Raw genomic sequence first — 23,118 nt, 5'->3', positions numbered from 1 at the left:
GTAAGTATGTACTCATTTTTTTAGATGAAAGATAGTATTCTTGATGTTTGGATAACATATTACCAATGAATGTTTTCTCATTTTAAACTTAATTACACTTATTTCCTTTTTAACAAAAACCATTGATATTGTTTTCATCAGAAATTACAGATATATGTCAGATTTATCCTACAACTAGTTTTACTTAGTATAGATATAACAAGTAGTCTATATGGAGTTTATTATTTTAGTTTTATGTCTTTATGTGAACTCAGAAATGCACATACATCCAAAGGAGTGTAGGGGGCAAACTAAAGCAGTACTCATCAGAATTTTAATTTTCCTTCAAGGACTATAGCAGTACATTTAGACCACTACAGATTTTATGAGTCCTTTATTCTTTAAAGGGATTTTTCTGTTTTTACGAAAAACAGTGGCATCTGTCACTATGGCATATCATTTATTTATTTACACCTCCCTTCCCCCCCCTTATTGGATTATAAATTTTGCATGGGCACAGAACTTTAGCTGTCTATTCATTTTAATAACAGTACTTTTCATAGTTACTGATATATATTAGGTGCTTAATAAATATGTGATGAATGAATGACTGAATGTTAGCAACTCTTAACACATCCTATTTTCAATATCTGCATTAATGTTCTCAATGGAATTCACAGATTTTCTACACATATTATATATAAATTTTTAATTCAGTTATCATTGTCTCCTCCACAATATATCCTAAGTTTTCCACGAGAAGCAGTTTTTTGTCTACTTGTTTGCTTTTAATTCAGTTACATATCACCAGTGTTTACCATAGTTCCTAGCAAACTGAAGGTTTTCTAAACATTTTTTTTGGATTCATGCATTAATAAATACATCAACAAAGATTTCTATCAATTCATATTGATAATTTAAAACTCATGAAAAGAATATATCTAAAATAATTTTAAAATTTTAAAACAAAATTTGGTATTCAAGTGAACCATGTCACATTTCTCCTTGCACAAATAGAATCTAGATGAGTGATAAAGATAGTTATTTTCACTGAATGTTTACTAAATGAATTAATTAATGACCAAGATAATTTATGCCTAAGTATTTATATTTATATATTCTTATTTAAGCCATATGTGCAAATGGCTGGTTATTCCAAGAATATAGGGATATTTATTTAGACAGACTGTTCTGTGATTATCCCTTATACCATTCAAAGGAAAAGCAGGTGGTGAGCAATATTATTGTCTCATGGGTTATATTTATCCATGCTCAAACAATGGTTAAATGGTATCTGGAAGAAACTACATTTATTTCCCTAGATTATTAGCAAACATATAGACTTTGTAGTGTAGTGAAAACTGCATACTAGCCTTAGACATTAAGCTAATGGAAAGAACAGGGGGTGATGGAATTCTCATCTGCTTTCTATGAGAGAGAAAAAGGCTAATTCATCCTAAAGAGGAACACATCCAAGAAGGATGAATTTCATTCTACTTTAAGTTTATCCAACAACACATACAAGATGTTAATTGTGTTCATTGGTGCATATTAGTCCATCAGGCAGCAGCAAAGCTCTATCCACTTATTTAGGCTTCTGACCTATTTATTTTATATCTATACTCATGAGGGTTACTCTTTAAAATGCTTATTAACTGCCATGTTCCTAAAAAAATTAGTGAGATGGTAATGTTTTAATACACTTCTGTTGGAGAAGAGATAGACCTTTAAGTTCTGACATCATTTCTCTGTTTCAAAAGTATGTATTTCCAGATAAGTAGATGGTACTTTTCACCTTGATTGCAGATGTCTGTGTAAATATTCTTGTAAGTCTGAATGAAGATACTAAAGAGACAAATACTATGCAGTTTATGACCAAGATATTCTACTAATCTAAGAGGCAACAGTTAGTGTGTTTATGTGTCTGTATTAAGCCTTAGAAAATAGGTTTTTGGTAGTGAATTTACATATATATGGGTAAAATTTTAAATCTGTAAATATGTAAGGTTTCTTTCCTAGTATATATCAAGGATAAATAAATTTTGTTCAAGAAAACAAATTTTAAAATAACTGAATAAAATGGTAGTTGCTAGAGTAACTAGAATATATATACAGTAGTTTGTTGTAATTGTGGGAGAGCAATTTTGAAATTATAGATGTGAACATAAACAAGAGATAAATGACTAGAAAATTCTTGCAATAAAAATACCATGATTACAATGTTAAAAATTATTTTGTAAAGCCTCAAATAAAGCTATTTCTTATTAGAGATTCTAATCTCTTCCCTTATATGAGCAAATGCTTATCTACTTGTAGTGAACTCTTTTATTTTATTTTTATTCTCAAAGAAACCCTGTTTTAAGTTTTAATCAACAAACTTACTAATAGATTTTGAAATCCAGTCTATACACAAGTTGTAGTCTACATACGAGTATGCACATTCAGCTATAATAAATTCTTGATGTATATTGCATATTGGAAAAATTGCAGATTCTATTTAGGTAGAATTATTGTGAAACCTTAGCTTGCTCTATGAATGGTAACATTTTTTACTATGATATATTAAGCAAAATACATTACAATTTTGTGTTAACACCAAATATTATTGAACATAACCTATTTTCCATCATTACATGTAGTTGTTAATATTTTCTGCCATAATACAATGTTCATTTGAAGAAATATTAAAGTGAATATGTTAAGTGGGTCCTCATCTCTTTGTGCTTTTTTGAGTTATGAAATTCTCCCATTATAAATTACATGATGGGTTAAATTTCTAATTTTTGCCTTCCAGTGTTCTTGATTTAAAGAAGTCACCCTTAAATTCTACTTCATTACTTTATGAAGACTGTATACTGGGAAAACAAAACACAAAGATTTTAGAAATTGAAAGATACCTGAGTAAAACTACAGAATTGAGGCCTGGGGTATCTAGAATCTAAAAGCCTCCCAAATGATAATAGAATACTGCCTCCCCTGAGAACCACAACTCTAGAACCAAAATAGTTTGATATTTCAACTACCACAGAACTCTGTGATTTATTTGCTATTGAGCCCCAATTTCCTTTTCTGGAAAGAATGAAAAAGCCATCAATTTTTGATATGTTAGTTAGGACAAATGTCAGAAATTAGCATAACTATGATAAATAGTCCATAAAACAAATTTTTGCAAGTAGAGTTCCCAGTTCTTTGAAGCCATTCTCAGCTCCAGAGACCAGAAATCTTCATTACTAAAATTAAGACCCTTAGAGTATCCCTGGAATGCTGGGTCAGGAAAAAATGCAGGTATCTTGAATCAGAACTTCTGAAAGAGTGCCAGTGGACCCATACTTTTAGCAGTGGCAGAGAGGGATTTTAAACATGACAATGTGAGCACCATTGCTTGGGAAATAGTTAACTCTAATGTGTATTAGCCTTACTACAGATGTCCAGGCTGAGACATAGGTATCTGAGAAGGGAGGTTCATGAGGTTTGGATAAACTAGTACAATTGTAGACACTAATTAGTTTCTATCAGCATATGTGCATACTTTCTGTCAGGTAAATTATAGGGTCTCAGCTGCCAGAAGAAAAATAAGGCCTGTCCCAGTGGAGCTTATTCTAGATGGCAAAGAAAGGAAGGGAGGAAGGGAGGGAGGGAGGGGAGAGTAATGTCCTCTACAGAATTAAATGTACAGGAAAAAAAATAAAGGAAAGGTTAGCATAGAATTACAATGTTAAAAATGCTGTCCTACGAAGTCTTCAGTAAGAAGGAGACATTTAAAAATAACCAAAAGAGGTGAGGGAGAATTTTCTTTTATCTGGAGAAGCTTATGTTTTTCCTAGTTTTAACTTGGAAAAACATGTTATCAGTTTTCATAAGAGAATGTTTGATAATTTGATTATCTTCTGGTAATTTTGCACTTCAATAAATCTGAATACATCCTAATAGAATGAAGATCTCCCTTATGAATGCATGCAAAAGCATATTAAGCAAATCAAACATCTGAAATAAGTTCTTATTTCAGTATATTATAAAGATTAAGTTTATATCTGTACAATGATAGTTAAAATGTTAAATTATTCCAGGTCAGTTTCAGTTTATGGTGAAGTCTCTGTGTTACTTTTAACACTGTTACTTGTAATAACTTTGAACAATCATGTACAAATGTACAGTTTCAGCTAACAGATCTTTCAAAATAAAATATTTTCATTCTAAGAAATTCTATTGAAATGGTTGTTTAATGAGATGATTAACAATGGTACCAACCAAATATTCTAACTGTTATGGGTATTAACAATAAAACTACTGCTCTATACACTCTTAACCTTACATTGTTGTTTCAGTATCCACTAAAGACTTACAAGGACTCTTTTTTGTTATATTTGCAAAGGAAAATTAATACACATCAGAAAGCAAAGTTAGAATAATTGAGTCTTTATACAGAATTTGTGCAATTTTTAAAAAATCATTGCTTTGATAGATTAAATCAAATAATATAAAAATTAGTAATTTGTTACTTTTTCTAAAATGTTGATGTCAGTATATATACTTCTTTAAATGAAAAACTTAAAAACAAAATAGACACTCAGAATTCTTATAACCAGGGAAGTGTTGAAGTTCACAGACCTGTTCACCATGTAGGAATTTATTCACTATGTAAGAACTTATTCACCATGTAAGAACTTGTTCATTATACTTCAGAAGATTGGAGACTGTTGAGAGTTAGGCTTGGGGTTGATTAATGATTTTGCATTGACTCCCCTATACAGAATTTTATTGTTGTACAACCATTTGATCAATAAATATGAGAGGTGCCCTCTCAAAAAATAAAAAAAAAAAACATTTGGTTGTCTGAGATCTTGAATTATAAACAAAAGAAAGTCAGCTATTTTACATTCATAGAATTAATGTAAAATATTTGCTTGTTTTGAAATGGTCTCCTATATTTACTAAATAATAGCAAAATCAAACAAACAGAAAATTTTATTCACATTAAGCTCTAAAATTGAGCATTTACTTAATTACGATCATAGTCCACAAACCACAATACTTGAGCAGTAGTTTTATCAGTAGAATAGAATTATCAGTAGAAATCCTAGATAGTTCCCTATTGCTTTAAATTTTCATACCTATCTCAAAATATTATTTAAAATTCACTTCAGAATCATGGTAATAATTAGACCTATTCCTAGATCTCATTTTTGAATATGTTAATTAAAAATACATATTTCTATACCTAATATTTTTATTTGATAAATGTCCTCTTACATAATATAGGTAACTTTCATTTAACATGGGATTCTTTGTACTGTATGAAAGGGTCTCCTAGATTTACTAAATAATAGCAAAATAAAACAAAATGAAAAGCTTTGTAACAGTATGCATATTATGCTTAATTTTATATTTAAAAAGTATTGGAGGAATGAATATATAAGCAAATAAAAGTGTATATGCATACACACACACACACTTTATGTAAGTTAACTATCTCTTAGAGACCACCCAATAAGCTCATAACACTGGGCAATTCCAGAAGAATTAACTAGGTATGTGAAAGACAAAGACAAGCAATAGAAATGCCTTCATAACTTTTGAATTGTGAACCAGGTATTTATTTAACTTTAAAACAGTAATTATAAAAGTAAAATTATAAAATATAATCAGAATAAAATCAGAATTTATCAGAATAAATATTTTCCCAGAATAATAAACACACAGACAGTTGTTTATATGTTTAAGCAGATATAGAGTTCATGTTCATTGAGTTTATTATTATGTTTTAATTGTTGGGGCTAGTGTTCATGAAAGTGCTAAATCAGTATGAGTCCTAAGTTGTAAGAGATACTAGCTCAGAATGTCCTCTGCATGTATAGTACTGGAATCTTCATAGGGAACATTCAATTCTTATATGAATTACAGTCCATTCAAAGTTTCCAGACTTCTATTAATGTAAAACAATTTTAGAACACCACTAACAACTCTGACTTAATTTTAACTCAGCTAGTCATGAACCGTTCTAAATAGTATCATCCATTCTCTCAGCCATCACATGGTTTTACTGCATCAAAATTAAATGACTTTAATGACTTGTCATGATTTATCATCCAGAGAATGAATAAATCTAAACTTTCTATTATTAATCTCATTACTCTCATGCATGACTTCACATTATAAATTATCTTGAAAAGAAACATGTTTTGCTCATTTTTCTTTAGCATAATGTATTAAAATCAATTCTCATGCAGAGGAAAGTGTACACATGATTGGCAATAAAATGTACATTTTATATCCATTTAAATTTACTTGATAATACATTTGTGCATTGTTTTAATTGAACAAAAGTACATTTTAAGCATATGTTTATGTCCAGAGCATAGTATTTTGGTGTACTGTAGAAAACTGATACCTTAATGATGAATCAGATTATAGACTTAAATATTTAATAAGCAAATAGTCTGTAAGTATGTAATCATATCATAGTCCAGAGGGACATATAAATTTTTTTCAAAAGAATTATACTTTTAAAATGTGACATTATTAGGTTTATTTTACTTTTGGTTGTGTGGTTAAAGCGATCTTAACAGGTGTTGCTAGGGCGGCAGTGGTGATAAGTGAAATAGGTGAGGAGGATAAAGAAGTACAAAATTCCGGTTATAAAATAAGTCATAGGGATAAAAGTGTATATAGGAAACATAGTCAATAATATTATAATGATACTTGGTATGGTGACAGATACTAACTACACTTACTATGTTGAGCATTTTGTAATATACATAAATGCCCAATAGTTATGCTGCACACCTAAAACTAATATAATATAGTATATCAACTATACTGGAACTTTTTTTAATTAAAAGATACTTTTTCAGTTGTCTCACTATTTACCATCAGTTTTTAGCATAGACATTGTGCATAGTTTGCATCTAATAATATAGAGTTATTTCCAACAAGAACTTTAATTAGCATCAAAGGCAAATGCTTGATTTGTTAACTTTTGAAATAAAAACTTTGGATTTGCATTCTCACGTAATTTGCCATAATGAATACCCTTTTTTGTGCATGATTTTGTTCATTAATTTAAATAAAGTATTCATTTATAAATTATAGCTGAATAAAAATAACAATAGAAATAGAACAATGTGTAAAAACACTGAGCCTTTACTTGTCACCAAGCATCCTAGTCCAAGCCCTACATTATTTATCTCCATGATATAGATATTAGAATCAACAGCTACTAGTCAGTACAGTTAGGTGACAGTATAGTTCTATGGTTAAGGAAGGTCCTGGATCCACACTCCTTAATCTCCGTTCTGCCCTCTACTAGCTCTCTGACCTTCAGGTAGTTCCTTAGTCTCAGTATGATCAATTCCTCATTTATAGAGTAGGGATAAATCAAAATACCTATCTCATAGTTTATAAGGAAACACTAAATAGTGTATAAAATACTTAAAACGTTATTTGACACATGGAGTTTTATGAAATTGTTAGCTATTTTTATAATAACAGTGATCATCATCATCATTGTCATCATCATAACAAAAGATCATAAATTTACTTTGTTCACTAATATATTCCAAATACACAGAAAAATGACTTGCAAACAGTTATTACTCAGTATATTTTTATTTAATGAGTAACTATGGCATTTTTCTTTTTTATATATAGGATCATTCAATTTCCACAAACCTTGGGGTCGATATCATCCCAACGTAGAGGTGACAGTGAAATCAATCAAGGAAAACTCGACCAAGATGTAAGTGTAGTGCTGTGAGAATTTAATCTTCATTCAAGAATTCATATACCCATTCATGTAATTGGAATTGAGTGCTTTCAACCTCTCAGGTCCATTATTTCCCACATTTCCTCCTAAGTCAAAGAAATATTAATAGACATCAAGATAATTTAACATGAAAAGACTGTACGGTTATTTGAGGCTCTATCCAAGGTCTTTTCACAGCTGGGCCATCTCCTGGATGACACTCCGCACATGTGATTTCTGAAGCAATTTTTGGCAAATTTACGATTACTTTACTTAAGATCTTTTTCTCCTTCTTCCAAAAAGTGTGGTATATGTCAGAATAATTACAGAGGGTCTCTGAATTTGAAACACATAATTACATTACTAAAAGGAAGGGGAGAGTCATTTCCAGTTTCTCAAACTCCAGTTGCTTCCACCTCAGCCTAATACATTCCTAGTGTACTCCCACTGCATGACCCTCAGCAGTCAGCACTGGCACGTGCATGGGTCAAAGCCTGCTGAAAATATTAACTCTGAGAGCCCACACTGGCCAGTGAAACACTTAAGTCAAACTAAAAGCAACTTAAAATAAGTATATAAAATGATATTATTAAATTTAGATAGGAAGAGTATGTACACTGAACTGTACTATCTTAAATGATATGTTTCCTAACAGTCCTCTGGGCAGAATGTAATATTAAACTTTAAATGTTAGAGTATGTCAAACTTTCAGTGTTAGATGTGAATCAAATATCCTGAGCTGTCTCTATTGATCTGATTTTGGGGTTTTGGAAAAGAAGTTCCACAGCTGATGAAAATGAAGGGATGTAAAATGTGATGAATCCGTGAATTGGGTGTCAGAGAATATTTAAGAGAATGAGAAGATTGCTTACTTTTTTTAATATTTAAAAATATTCTAAAGTATCCAAACAAGTAAACAATGTTTGACTAGAGTTTTTAATGTTTATTTCATTAGAAGTTAACAGACTGAGATAATAGGAACTTAATATACTGAACACATGTGACATATCAGACTGTAGATATGAGTATGCAGTTTCATTTAATTATTACAACAGCAATGTAAAATAGAAAGAGATACTAAATAAACTTCATTTAACTCAGAGAGAGTAAGTGAATTGTCATTCAGTTAAGAAATAATAATTTTAGGATTGAATCATTTGCCCTCCAATACCATCTGTTGTTTCCCAGTAAATCCTAGGAGCAAAAATATTTGTAAAGCTGTATATTGAATTTTGAAAAGAAAATTAAATTTAAAATTGACTTAAAATATATTCAATATTTAGAAGAGAACATTTATTAGTGTATGTGACCATTAAATGGGTAAAATATGCTTTCAGGAACAGGATTTTCTGTTTTGATTGCACAAATGAGTTTCTTTATAATATCATTGGTAAAATCCTGAAATATATTATTAGTGGAACTTGTGAAATTTGGTGTCTTAGTGCCTTCAAAAATAGAGAAATTTATTTTTTGAGTGTTTTTAGACTTTTCTGAAAAGAAAAAAATGTAGAACCAAAGGATAACTTATCAAGTACCAGTTTCTCTTAATTTATCTAAGTTTTCCTCATTCCAGTGTGGACTAAAGTAAAATGACAGAAATATTGTGATCATTAAAAAAATGCCTCATTTGGTAATTATTAATTTGAAGAAAATTAAAGCATACAATCCTCATTTTATTCTTAATCTATTCAACTAACATAAGGCCAGTATAGTTATATTCTTTAACAGCCAGTCACCTAAAATAAGCAAGCAAAGTATACATTTTTTTTTCTTTTGGCTCACTGCTGTCGTAGAACTGGCTCCAGTTCCTTTTCACTATCTTATCCTCTTCTCCTAAACCCAATCCTGGGCAAGGTTGTGCAGATTTTTATTTTATTTTATTTTATTTCATACAAATATTTAAGTGATGTGGTAGAATAGGATCTATAGGATTGACTTTCACTCTGTTTCCACTGTATGGTTGAAGAAAAAAAAAATCCTGTCTAAATTGCTCTATCTGTAGGAATTAGATAACCTTCCTGATTGCGTGGGAACTTTTCCAAAATAGAGAGTCTGTTTATTAAATTTACATAAGTATCTCTAAGAAGTGAATCCCCAGTTGGTGATATTTTAAATGCTCTTTAATATTTATTATTGGAAATATTTTTTCTTTTTTTCTTTTCGAGGGAAATCCCTTTCATATATATATATATATATATATATATACACACAGACACCCATTAAAAATTTTTATTCCAATACTTTTTGCTCTATAAAAGATCACTTGGACACCTTATTCCAACATAGTACATGTCAATGTATGCCCAAGCAATAGTTACATCTCCATTACCATTGATCAATTCATGATTACATTTAAGAACATCAATTCTTTAAAACATTAATTCCCTTAAAAACAGACTGAATACATTGTACCAAACTAGCTACTAAGGTTGGCCCAAATAGTGAACATTTTCTAGCTTCTTTCATCACATTAAATGAATAAGGTAACATTTGGGATACTTAATTAATAGATCTTTTTTGAATGTACAGAATATTTAATCTGTGATGATTCATTTACCAAGGTCTGTGATGGCTCCTTCATTCCTCATTTGACAACTCCAATACTTCTTTTTTTTAGGTGAGAAAGTTATTGTAGCAACTTTAATGTTCAGATTCCACTCATAAGGATCTGTGAAAAAGAAGCACATTAGAGCAAGAAATTTCTTTCTCCATATGGCTTTAATCAAATTTAGTGTGGTTATAATTTCTATGAGGATACACAGCACAATTTTTCTTTACATTCACAGTGTAATAAACAGACTCTCAAAGTTTAATAATGAGTAAAAATCAGCCAAGCTCTAAAGACAAAATTTAATTAAGAAAATAAATGATTTAATATGAAAGTCTTTATAAACTTGTACATGCATAAAAGCTGAGACTTTCCCTTTATTTAAACTGAAAGGATTAGATGCTACTATTTAAAAATATGCATAAAAAATGATATATAATGTATACATTATAGAAACACATACACTCAAAATTAAATGAAGGAAATGTTACGAGTTTCTCATTATTGAGGATAAAATACACATATTTGCTCAGGACTACTATTTATAAATGTAGTATTATTAAGGCCACTTATAGGAGAAAAAATTCACTACTGAAATATTTGTATTCATTATTCTAAATTTTTAGAAATCATTTTAAGGCTTTAAGATTACTTGTTTTCACACACTGGTTTAGATTATTTTTCAGGATTTAAAGTAAAACAGTATCACTTGTTATAAATTAAAATTATGAATATGAAATTGATTTTCAAGATTACTTATAATTAAAATTTTCAAATATAAATATGTGATCAGAGTCTGAAGGTTTATAAAATGTAGCTAGCTGGAGAGGCAGAACTCTCATATTTGAAACCTCAAGTATTTTCTGTAAAAATGTATTGTAGGAAATATAAAACTAATATATAAGAAAAGATTCACTGGTCCTGAGTAGTAGAAGAAAATCTTTCATGAGGAGCATAAACCACTGTGGTAGACAAACTCTACAGTGGGCAGCATAATATTTACTTCCCCTGTTCACATTTTAGTACAATCCCTTTCTCCTGAATGTGATAGGCCTGGCTTGTTTCCCACCAATAGAACTGACAAAGGTAATGGGACATCCCCCATATGATTACCTTGTCTGAAGCTCTGTCTTGCTAGCAGACTTGCTCCAGAGACTTGATTTTCTTCTGTCTTAAACTATCCAGCTGCCATCTTGTGAAACACCTATGCAGGCCAAGTGTAGTGGAACCATGAGTGACCTCTATGAAGTGAGGGTGGCCTCAGGCTAATATCTAGGAGAAATCTAAAGATTTCTGTGCAGCAAATGCAAGGATAGGAATTTTGACAATGAAATGGGAGCTTGCATATAAGAACACCTTGATTATGGCCTTGTGTGACAAGAAACAGGATTCCCTAAGCTGGGCCTAGACTCCTTACACACATAAAGTCTGAGCTAATAATGTGTGTTACTTTAAGTTTTTAGCAATTTGCTAAATAATAATGATAACTAATACAATCTTATTACAAATAAAATGTGTAGAAATCAAGTAAGAGCTTTATCTGAAAATGTAAGAACATGTACAGAATTCGTTCTATACTACAAGGAAATAGTTTCTTCTTTAAGGAGGAAAAGACCCAATAGCTGTCTACAAAACAGAACATCAACCCTTAAAAATAAAATAATGTAGAAGAAGTGTTTAGTAAAACACTTTAAAAAGATTATTTAATTATCACAGGAGATTCTTTATGACAAATATCCCTTCTTTTGTTCTATTATTTTAAGATAGGAAATGGCAAACATACACCTGTGAGGATTTTCTCTTTGTTTTCTTTCTCTGTCTCACCTCTCTCTTACCCACATGTTCCACACACACACAAATATTTCCAAACTATTTTCCACACTAGTTTTTTTTTAGTCTTTAACTGCAGTCTAAAGAATGTTACATTTCAAAAGTTTACATTTCATACTTAACATCATAGTGTTAAATATTTAGTATTTGTTTTTAGAAGAAATATCTTAAAAAAAATTTGTTTAGTTTGTTCATTTATTCATTCATGATTTATTTATGAGTTGACTCATCATTCCATAAAATATATTACTTAGTATGAAACTCAGGCTAAGAAATATGTCTAGTGATGGATGGATGAATGTATAGATGTTTGGATGAATGGACGTTTGGTTATATGGAAGAAAGGATGAACGGATGGATGAGTAGGTAGAGAGCAAAGAGAGAGGATGGTTAGAGAGATGGATGTATAGATCAATCAATTGAACAAGATACATGTGGTACCTCCCTTGCCTAAAGGATTTCACATCTGAAGGAATAGACTCATTAATTTAAAAATTTAATCTTTTTTCATATGATAATCTGTATGATATAAACAAAGATATATATATATATGACCTGATACATCTTTGTCAAAATGAAGAGCATGCTTCCTTATGTTTATTTCACATTTATCAAGAATCACAGATTAAGCTGTGTTTAAACAATAAAATCCATTGTCATATGTATTTAATGGTCACTGTGACCAGTATTCTGCCACACTATCAAAAATGAATATGAGAATTCCTCTTCCTAAATCATGCAGTATACAAGAATACAGACAAAACATTGCAGCTTACCCTTTATATATTACTATCTTAAAATAGTAAAATTTGACAAACTAAGAGGACATTTTGAAAAACTTCACAGGCCAAAAACACAGAAAAACATATTTAATACTATTCATATTTACTTCAGTCACCAATGTAAGTATTCATTATATGTTTATTTGTGTCAGTACACTTGAAGGACAGGGTGCTGTAGAATTTCTATTCTTTAATATTTCAACATGAAGTAAATGTATCTTATGACAGAACATCTGACTACTTATGTCCATAGTAATTATAAAAATGGATTTTTAGAGTTTAAAGCAGAAGTTCATTGCCCTGTATAGTTTTGTCATAATTTTAGATCATGTCCCCAGTATTACAGTTAATTTCCAAAATTAATCAAATAATCTGTTTTGGTTACATTTAAGTTAATAGAGTCTCAATTTCTACTTGTTAAATAAGATAAAGTAAATGTATTCATTAAATGAGAAATTAAGCAGAGATATTTCTTGCCAATGTATTTTATATCTGTCAATTAAGAATTAATCATTTTGAGAAAGAAATACTTGAATTATTTGAAATGGAGAGATTCTTCAATTTATAGTTCACTATGTTTCTCTGACACGGTAAAACTTGATGATTCCTTTACACTATTCAGTAGTCTAAAGACTGTCAAAATCTGCTTGAATGCCTAAGGGTGGTGCTATATATAATTAAAAATATATAAATTAGCATAATCTGCAATTTCAATCATTTAAATATATTTAAATTAGTAAGTAAATAAAATACTTTATTTCATTTTTTAATATTTATTACATAATTAGATCATTCAAATTTAGCCTGGTATATTATTTTTCTTTTTTAAAACTGTCAATTAAGAGAGAATAAGAAAGTGCACTGAAGAATTACAGAAAAAACTTTTTATATAACTGCTAGATGGTGGGCATAGTTTGAAATCTAGGCAAATGAAATGTAATGAATAACATATATCTGGACAAAAAGTGAAAGAAAATATTTAATCTGCTTGTGTTTCCGAATCCTTTGGTCTTAATCTTGCTTTTAAGTGGAGAAAGGAAGTTAGTTAACAGTTACCCTAGGTTATCTGTTAGTGTTCCATTCTATTGGTTTTCTATAAAGCCATTGTCATGGCAACCTCCCTTTGGATTCACCAATCTATTACTCCATTAAAATGGTGTCCCAGAGAAGGTGTGAAATAGGTTTACTGCTGACAGCTCATTAAACTGGCAACTTTTAGGTGAGGTGTGAGTTGGGGTGTCTCAGGGAATACTGCTCTCTACTATTTCAAAATACTCGAGGCTTAATCAAAGGAGAATAAAAAGTGCTCCAAAATACTCATCTGCTGGCTGATACCTAGTGCACAAAAATTTTTACTAATCTAAAATGCAATTTTCTTGCATTTAGCCTAATTATGAAAATCACTTCCTCTATTTGGATCTTGCTTTACTTATCATTAAATTGAGGATACTGACTGAGTCAATTTCCAAGACAGTTTCAAGCTTATTATCTATGATTTTGTATATTTTATAAAATAAATAGTCTAATGAACTACTTCTAAGCAACAATTTAAACACAAAAACTATATATACATCTGCTCTAAAATAATGGTCCCCATGATTTCATAAGCAGTTTTCCAGTTTTCTAAACTGGCATATTAAAGTTGTGAAATATCAAACAAATCTTTGTCAAATGTGGTATGGAAAAATGACTGAATACATCATGTTAGATGATTAGATAGCTATATCCTTAGAAAGGTTTACTAAGAAATTTTAAATAAATTAAAATATCAGAAAGAGGAAATGATCCAATTCTAAGATAACCTTATACTTAGCAATAATTTCCTAATTTTTATTGTTATAATTTCTTTATAAGTTAAACTAGGGAAAATAACCCAGTGGGTATAAAATGTGGAGAACTATATGTAAAATATGCTTCAAGCAATATAAAATAACATGTTAGCAGTATATTTTTAACAGTGTATATGTGAATAAAATTATAAATTCAGTGTAAATTATATATTTAATGTTCCATTTAAAATTAATTTTTAAAACTTCAGAAGGAACTATTGATATAATGACAAGTTTTCAGAGTAATAATACTGTTACACAAACCAAATAAAATAAATTGAAAATAGAAAATTGCAAACATTACTGTTATGCTTAGTAATAATAAAACAAATGTTCTTAAGGTAATTCCATACTTTCTTATGTATATTTTTCTTCTGGATGTAGAGTAGAATATAACACAGATACAAAGAAATGTAAAAATTCACCACTTAATGAATAATTATTTTGCTGTCATCGATGTCATCACTAACCAGTTCAGTAATTAGAAAAATTCTGTCATCCATTTGGGGTATTCCTTTGTCCTTAGAACTAGCTAGAATTATGACTTGTACAATTATCATTTTGTTTTTTCCTTATTGATTTATAATCATATAAGCAACAGAGTTTACTTTTACCTGATACTAAGCTATATACATAAAATATAATTTCTATGTAAATTATGTTTAGTTAACATACATCCCAGCAGTACCGAACACTTAGTAGTTTTCATTATTCAAAGTTTTAAAGATGTTTTAATGTTATTTACCCTGAAGATTTTTCTTATGAATAGAATATACTGCAAACTAGAATTCAGTAGGAATACTTAAGTTTAGATATACTGAAATACTCAGTATATATTATGGCATATAATTTTATATAAAAGCTTAGTTAAAAAGAGATTGGATTAAAGATGGTGGCATGAGAGGTGAGAGAGAGGCTTCCCTCTAAAACCAAATATAATACAAAAATATAATTAATACATCTAATCCTGAAAGAGCAAAAGGAAAGAGGGCTGTGCCAGATTGCATACATATGGAAAAAAGAACAGACCTCACAGAACAGGTTAACATACCAGAGCCATGGTCTGGTGGGAACTAAATCCTTCCCCCACCCCAGCTCACCAACAGGAGGAAGAGAAATGGAGCATGGACGGAGTGGAGGCCTGGGACTGCTGAATACCTAACTCTGGAGATCTGATCTGGGAGCACAAACCTACATTTCATAGTGCTCTTATGATTAGAAGGGTTGGAAAGCTAAGATAGGCAGAATACCTGGAGAGACTGAGATTACAGCTGCTTGTGGAAAACAGGGATGCACATCTGGCTGCTGTGGGACAAAAGAAAGGCGGACAGTCTGAGAGACTTCCTAATAGTGAGAGGGTGGCTAAAGGGCAAGGATTGCACACAGTTTACTGCTCAGGAGAAAAGACAGGTAGACAAAACCATGCAGATGCATTCTGCCCAGCAGGTTGGGAACTTTCACAATCTTCAGGTGCTCCAGCTCCTGGCTGGCTATGCAGCTCCAAGGTCCCCCTCCATGATACAGAGCCTGTTGCACCTTCCTCCTGGCCAGAACCATCTGGCTCAAAAACTGACAAACCCTACCCTAGCGTTAGGCTAGCCAGAGGGAAGATCTGTCTACAGCAACTACAAATGCAAAGCATAGAGGCTTATACCCGTGTACTTGGCCCACAGGTTCTGGCAGTGGAGAAAGGTATAGCAACTGGGAAGCAGGAAACAGCTCTTTCTTCCCCCAGGCACCAACGCTGCTCCCCTGTGACCCCCAACATTGCTCCAGGGCCTTAGCAGCTCCAGGGAGTAGGGCTTCTGGGCACTCAAGGGCACCACATACAAATATGAAATGTCAAAGGAACCTGGTTCAAAGCAAAATTATGCATGCACCAGAGAAAGATTCAAATGAAATCGACCTCATAAAACTTCCTGAAAGAGATTTCAAAATAAAAATCATTGATATGCTCATGGAGGTACAGAAAAATATTCAAGAACTCAGGAATGAATTTCAGTTGGAGATCCAATAATTATGGAACACAGAATCAGAAATGAAACATACAATGGAAGACTTTAAAAGCAGATTAGATATGGTGGAGGAGACAATAAATGGAACAGAAATTAGATAAGAAGAAAACAAAGAAGCTGAGGCACAGAGAGGAAAAAGGATCTCTAAGAATGAAAGAATATTGAGAGAACTGTGTGACCAATCCAAATATATTCGCACTATAGGGTTACCAGAGGAAGAGAGAGAAAAAGGGATAGAAAGTGTCATTGAAGAGGTAATTGTTGAAAACTTACCCAATCTTGGGAAGGAAATAGTCTCTCAGGCCATGAAGGTGTACAGATCTCCCAACACAAGGGACTTAAGGAAGACAACATCAAGATGTACAATAATTAAAATGGCAAAGATCAAGGATAATGACAGACTATTAAAAGCAGCCAGAGAGAGAAATAAGATCACATACAAAGGAAAGCCCATCAGGCTATCATCAGACTTCTCAGCAGAAACTTCACAGGCCAGAAGGGAGTGGCATGATGTATTTAAGGCAATGAAGCAGAAGGGCCTCAAACCAAGAATATTTTATCTGGCAAGATTATCATTTAAATTTGAAGGAAGGATTGAACAATTTCCAGATAAACAAAAGCTGAGAGAATTTACCTCCCACAAACCAACTCTACAGTGTATTTTGGAGGGACTGCTATAGATGGAAGTGTTCCTAAGGTTTAATAGCTGTCACCAGATGTAATAAAATCATAGTAAAGAAGTAGAACAGTTAATTACTAACCAAATCAAAATTCAATCAACTACCCCCAAAGTCAATAGAGAAAGAGTACAAAATATGATACCTTATATATAAAGAATGGAGGAGGAAGAAAAAGGAGGGAAAAAAAGAACCTTTTAGATTGTGTTTGTAATAGCATATTAAGTGAGTTAAGTTAAACTCTTAGATAGTGAAGAGGTTAACATTGAACCTTTGGTAACCAAGAATCTAAAGCCTGCGATGGCAATTAAGTACATACCTATCGATAATTACCCTAAATGTAAATGGACTGAATGCACCAATCAAAAGACATAGAGTCACTGACTGGATAAAGAACAAGACCCATCTATATGCTGTCTACAAGAGACTCATTTTAAATCCAGAGACATACACAGACTAAAAGTGAAGGAATGGAAAAAGATATTTCATGCAACTAATAGGGAGAAAAAAGCAGGACTTGCAGTACTTGTATCAGACAACATAGACTTCAAAACAAAGAAAGTTACAAGTGACAAAGAAGAACATTACATAAAGATAAAAGGGTCCATCCAACAAGAAGATTTAACCATTATAAATATCTATGCACCCAACACAAGAACACCTACATATGTGAAACAAATAATAACAGAATTAAAATGTGAAAAAGAAGGCAATGCATTCATTCTAGGAGACCTCAATATATCACTCACTCCAAAGGACAGATCAATCAGACAGAAAATAAGTAAAGAGACAGAGACACTGAACAACACATTAGAACAGATGGATCTAACAGACTTCTACAGAACTCTACACCCAAAAACAGCAGAATACGCATTCTTCTCAAGTTCACATGGAACATTTTCAAAAATGGGTCATATACTAGGCCACAAAAAGAGCTTCGGTAAATTCAAAAAGATTGAAATTGTACCAACCAGTTTCTCAGACCACTAAGGTATGAATCTAGAAATAAATTACATAAAGGAAATGAAAAATCCCACAAACACATGGAGGCTTCCCAACACACTCCTAAATAACCAATGGATCAATGACCAAATAAAAACAGAGATCAAGCAATATATGGAGACAAATGAAAACAATAATTCAATACCGCAAATTCTGTGGGATGCAGCTAAGGCCATGCTAAGAGGAAAGTATACTGCAATACAGCCCTATCTCAGGAAAGAACTATCCCATATGAACAGTCTAAACTCACAATTAACGAAACTAGGAAAATAACAACAAATGAGGCCCAAAGTCATTAGAAGGTGGGACATAATAAAGATTACAGCATAAATAAATAAAATTGAGAAGAATAAAACAATAGAATCAATGAAAGCAAGAGCTGGTTCTTCAAGAAAATAAACAAAATAGATAAACCCCTAGCCAGATTTTTCAAGAAAAAAAGAGTCTACACACATAAACAGAATCAGAAATGAGGAAGGAAAAATCACTATGGACACCACAGAAATACAAAGAATTCTGAGAGAATACTATGAAAAATTATATATTAACAAACTGTATAACCTTGAAGAAATAGACCATTTTGTATAAAAATACAACCTTCCAAAGCTGACCCAGGAAGAAACAGAAAATCTGAACACACCAAAACCTGCAACAAAATTGAATTTGTAATAAAAAAAGAACTTAAGAACAAAACCCCTGTACCAGATGGCTTCACCACTGAATTTTATCAACATTTAGTGAACACCTATTACCCATCCTCCTAAAAGTTTTCCAAAAAAAAGAAGAACAGGGAGTACTCCCAAACTCATTCTATGAGGCCAGCATCACTCTCATACCAAAACCAGGCAAAGGTTGGATAAAAAAAAAAAGTATAGCCCAGTATCTCTGATGAACATAGATGCAAAAATACTCAACAAAATATTAGCAAACCGAATTCAAATATACATCAAAAAGGTCATCCATCATGATGAAGTAGGATTTATTCCAGGGATGCAAGGATGGTACAACTTAAAAACATTCATCAACATCATCAACCACAGCAAAAGAAAAGACGGACAAAAACATGATAATCTCCATAGATGCTAAAAAAGCATTTGAAAAATTCAACATCCATTCATGATAAAACTTCTCAACAAAATGGGTAGAGAGGGCAAATACCTCAACATAATAAAGGCCATATTTGACAAACCTACAACCAACATTATACTTAACAGCGAGAAGCTGAAAGCTTTTCCTTTATGATCAGGAAGAAGACAAGTATAAATCCTCTCCCCACTTTTATTCAACATAGTTCTGGATATCCTAGCCACGGCAATCAGACAACACAAAGAAATAAAAGGCATCCAGATTGGCAAGGAAGAAGTCAAACTGTCCCTGTCTGCAGATGACATGATATTGTACATAAAAAGCCTTAAAGAATCCACTCCTAAACTACTAGGTCTAATATCTGAATTCAGCAAAGTTGTTGGATACAAAATTAATACACAGAAATCTGTTGCATTCCTATACACTAATGATGAACTAGCAGAAAGAGAAATCAGGAAAATTCCATTCACAATTGCATCAAAAAGAATAAAATACCTAGGAATAAACTTAACCAATGAAGTGAAAGACCTATGCTGCGAAAACTACAAGACACTCATGAGAGAAATTAAACAATCTACCAATAAATGAAAACACATCCTGTGCTCATGGACAGGAAGAATTAGTATTGTCAAAATGGCCATCCTACCTAAAGCAATCTACAGATACAATGCAATGCCTATCAAAATACCAACAGCTTCTTCAAAAAACTAGAGCAAATAGTTCTAATATTCATGTGGAATCACAAAAGACCCTAAATAGCCAAAGCTATCCTGAGAAGGAAAAATAAAGCTGGGGGCATTACGCTCCCCAAATTCAAACTCTACTACAAAGCCACAGTAATCAAGACAATTTGGTACTGGCACAAGAAGAGAACCATAGATCAATGGAGCAGTTTAGAGAGCGCAGGTATAAACTCAACCATATATGGTCAATTAATATACAATAAAGGAGCCATGGATGTATGTTTTAACCCCATACACAAAAGTAAAGTCGAAATGGATCAAAGATCTAAATATAAGTCATGAAACCATAAAACATAGGCAAAATATTTCCTGAATATAAACATGAGCAACTTCTTTATGAATGCATCTCCTTGAACAAGGTAAATAAAAGCAAAAATTAACAAATGAGACTACATCAAACTGAAAAGCTTCTGTGTGGCAAAGGACACCTTTAACAGAACAAAAAGGCATCCACAGAATGGGAGAATATATTTGTAAATGACATATCCGACAAGGGGTTAACATCCAAAATATATAAAGAACTCACGTGCCTCGACACCCAAAAGGCAAATAACCTGTTAAAAAATGGGCAGGAGTATGAAGAGAAAATTCTCCAAAGAAGAAATTCCTATGTCCAACAGACATGAAAAGATGCTCCACATCACTAATCATCAGGGAAATGCAAATTACAACCACAATGAGATATCACCTCACATCAGTTATGATGGCCAGCATCGGAAAGACTAAGAACAACAAATGCTGGTGATCATTCAGAGAAAAGAGTACCCTCCTACACTGCTGGTGGGAGTGTAAGCTAGTTCAACCATTGTAGAAAGCAATATGGAGGTTCCTCAAAAAACTAAAAACAGAAATAACATTTGACCTGGGAATCCCACTCTTTGGAATATACCCAAAGAATACAAGTTCTCAGATTCAGAAAGACATATGCACCACTATGTTTATTGCCGTACTATTTACAATAGCCAAGATATGGAAGCAACCTAAGTGTCCATCAGTCCATTAATGGATAAAGAAGAGGTGGTGCATATACACAATGAAATACTATTCAGTCATAAGAAAGAAAGAAATACTACCATTTGCAACAACATGGATGGAGCTGGAGGATATTATGCTCAGTAAAATAAGCCTGGTGGAGAAAGTGAGTGCCAAATGTTTTCCCTCATTCATAGAGTATAACAACGAAGCAAAACTGAAGGAACAAACCAACAGCAGACTCGCAGACTACAAGAAGGGACTAGTGGTTACCAAAGGGGAGAGGTGTGGGATAGAGGGTTGAGAGGGAGGTAGATGGGGGTTTAGGGGTATTATGTTTAGTACACGTGGTGTGAGGCGTCATGGGAAAAATAGTGTAGCACAGAGAAGGCAAATAGTGAATCTATGGCATCTTACTACACTGATGGACAGTGACTGCAATGGTGTATGGGTGGGGACTTGATAATATGGGTATATGTAGTACCCACATTGTTTTTTCATGTGAAAGCTTCATAAGAGTATATATCAATAATACCTTAATAAAAAGTTTTAAAAATGGTTTAGTTAAGGAGATATTAATACTGGTATTAATAATCTACTAAGCTATAAAATAAGCAGCAAAATCTAGCAATTTTCCTGGTAAATCAAGATTCATACTACATTTTATGACAATGGAAACTAATAAGCAAACACATTAAATTATATAATAATAAAGTTCTTTATAAATGCATCAGCCCAAAGCACATGTAGCAATGCAAATGAATTCAGGAAAAAAAATAAACTGGCATAAATGTCTATACAAGGAGCTGCCATGGATCTACAGCAGTTTTTTAAAGGAAACCCAAGAAACAGAAAAATTCTAATTTGATCAAATCTATCACTGTGATAATGAAACTATTTCACTGAAAATCATCCAATTATAATAAATAGGAGAATATGTAAATCCAATGGAATGCTTTTTTAATATCATAAATGCATAAAGTGGACAATTTATACTTGCAAATGCATCTTCACACAGTGTGAAACCCATGTTCTCAATTCCTTAACATTTATCATCACTGCCATTACCAAAATCTGTCCCTTCTTGATGCAATCATCTTTAATAAAATCAAAAATACACTAATTATCTTCCCAAAAGTTAAAACATTGTTCCAAAGGTAAGTTTATTCTTCTTAGAATGATGCTCATTTTACTTCTAGATAAGACAAAGGTAAAGCTGTCATTAGTAAGATCTATGACTTCCTAAATACTTACTCTGTGTCTCTAGTTATATATATATATATACTATTGCAATATGTGTTGGAGTGCCGGAATCTATGTGTGTGTGGCTTGTACATAACTAGTTAATACCATTGTTTGTACATAACAATTAATACCACTGTACTATTCTCAAATTTGCTTAAACTTCTAAATGTAACCTAAATATCTCTTTTAGTAGATCTTTTAGGTAGGTAAGTAAAATTCTACTTCCTTGTTTATAATGGTAGCAAAGTATTTAATAGTATGGACAAATAATCATTTATATAAATTTATTTATTCATGTAATTATTCCAAATTTTTATTTAAAATGTTGATTCAATTAATATCCTTGTATGTCACCTAGAGTTAGCATTTTAGGACCAAATATTTGTATTCCAAAAGATTTTGCTAATTTACACACACACAACACGAGGTCCATTTATTCTTCCACATTGTCCAGGTATTAACTGTTAAAATGTTCATAAACATTTTTTTTCCCAAGGACAGGCATTAATTTGCCAGGCCTATACAACCTAAATCACTGAAGAAGAAAACGAAGATTTTCCTAACTGTTCCATAATTTTCAGGACCCCTTTTCCAAAGTACAGTTAACATTTCACCTTATAATAAAGAGCAGCACTAGTTTCATTTATGGAGTTCCTTACTATGATTTTA

The sequence above is a fragment of the Manis pentadactyla genome, chromosome 2 (genome assembly GCF_030020395.1).
Source record: "Manis pentadactyla isolate mManPen7 chromosome 2, mManPen7.hap1, whole genome shotgun sequence".
NCBI lineage: Eukaryota > Metazoa > Chordata > Mammalia > Pholidota > Manidae > Manis > Manis pentadactyla.
The sequence above is the reverse complement of the archived record's forward strand: the minus strand, read 5'-3'. Positions refer to the sequence as shown.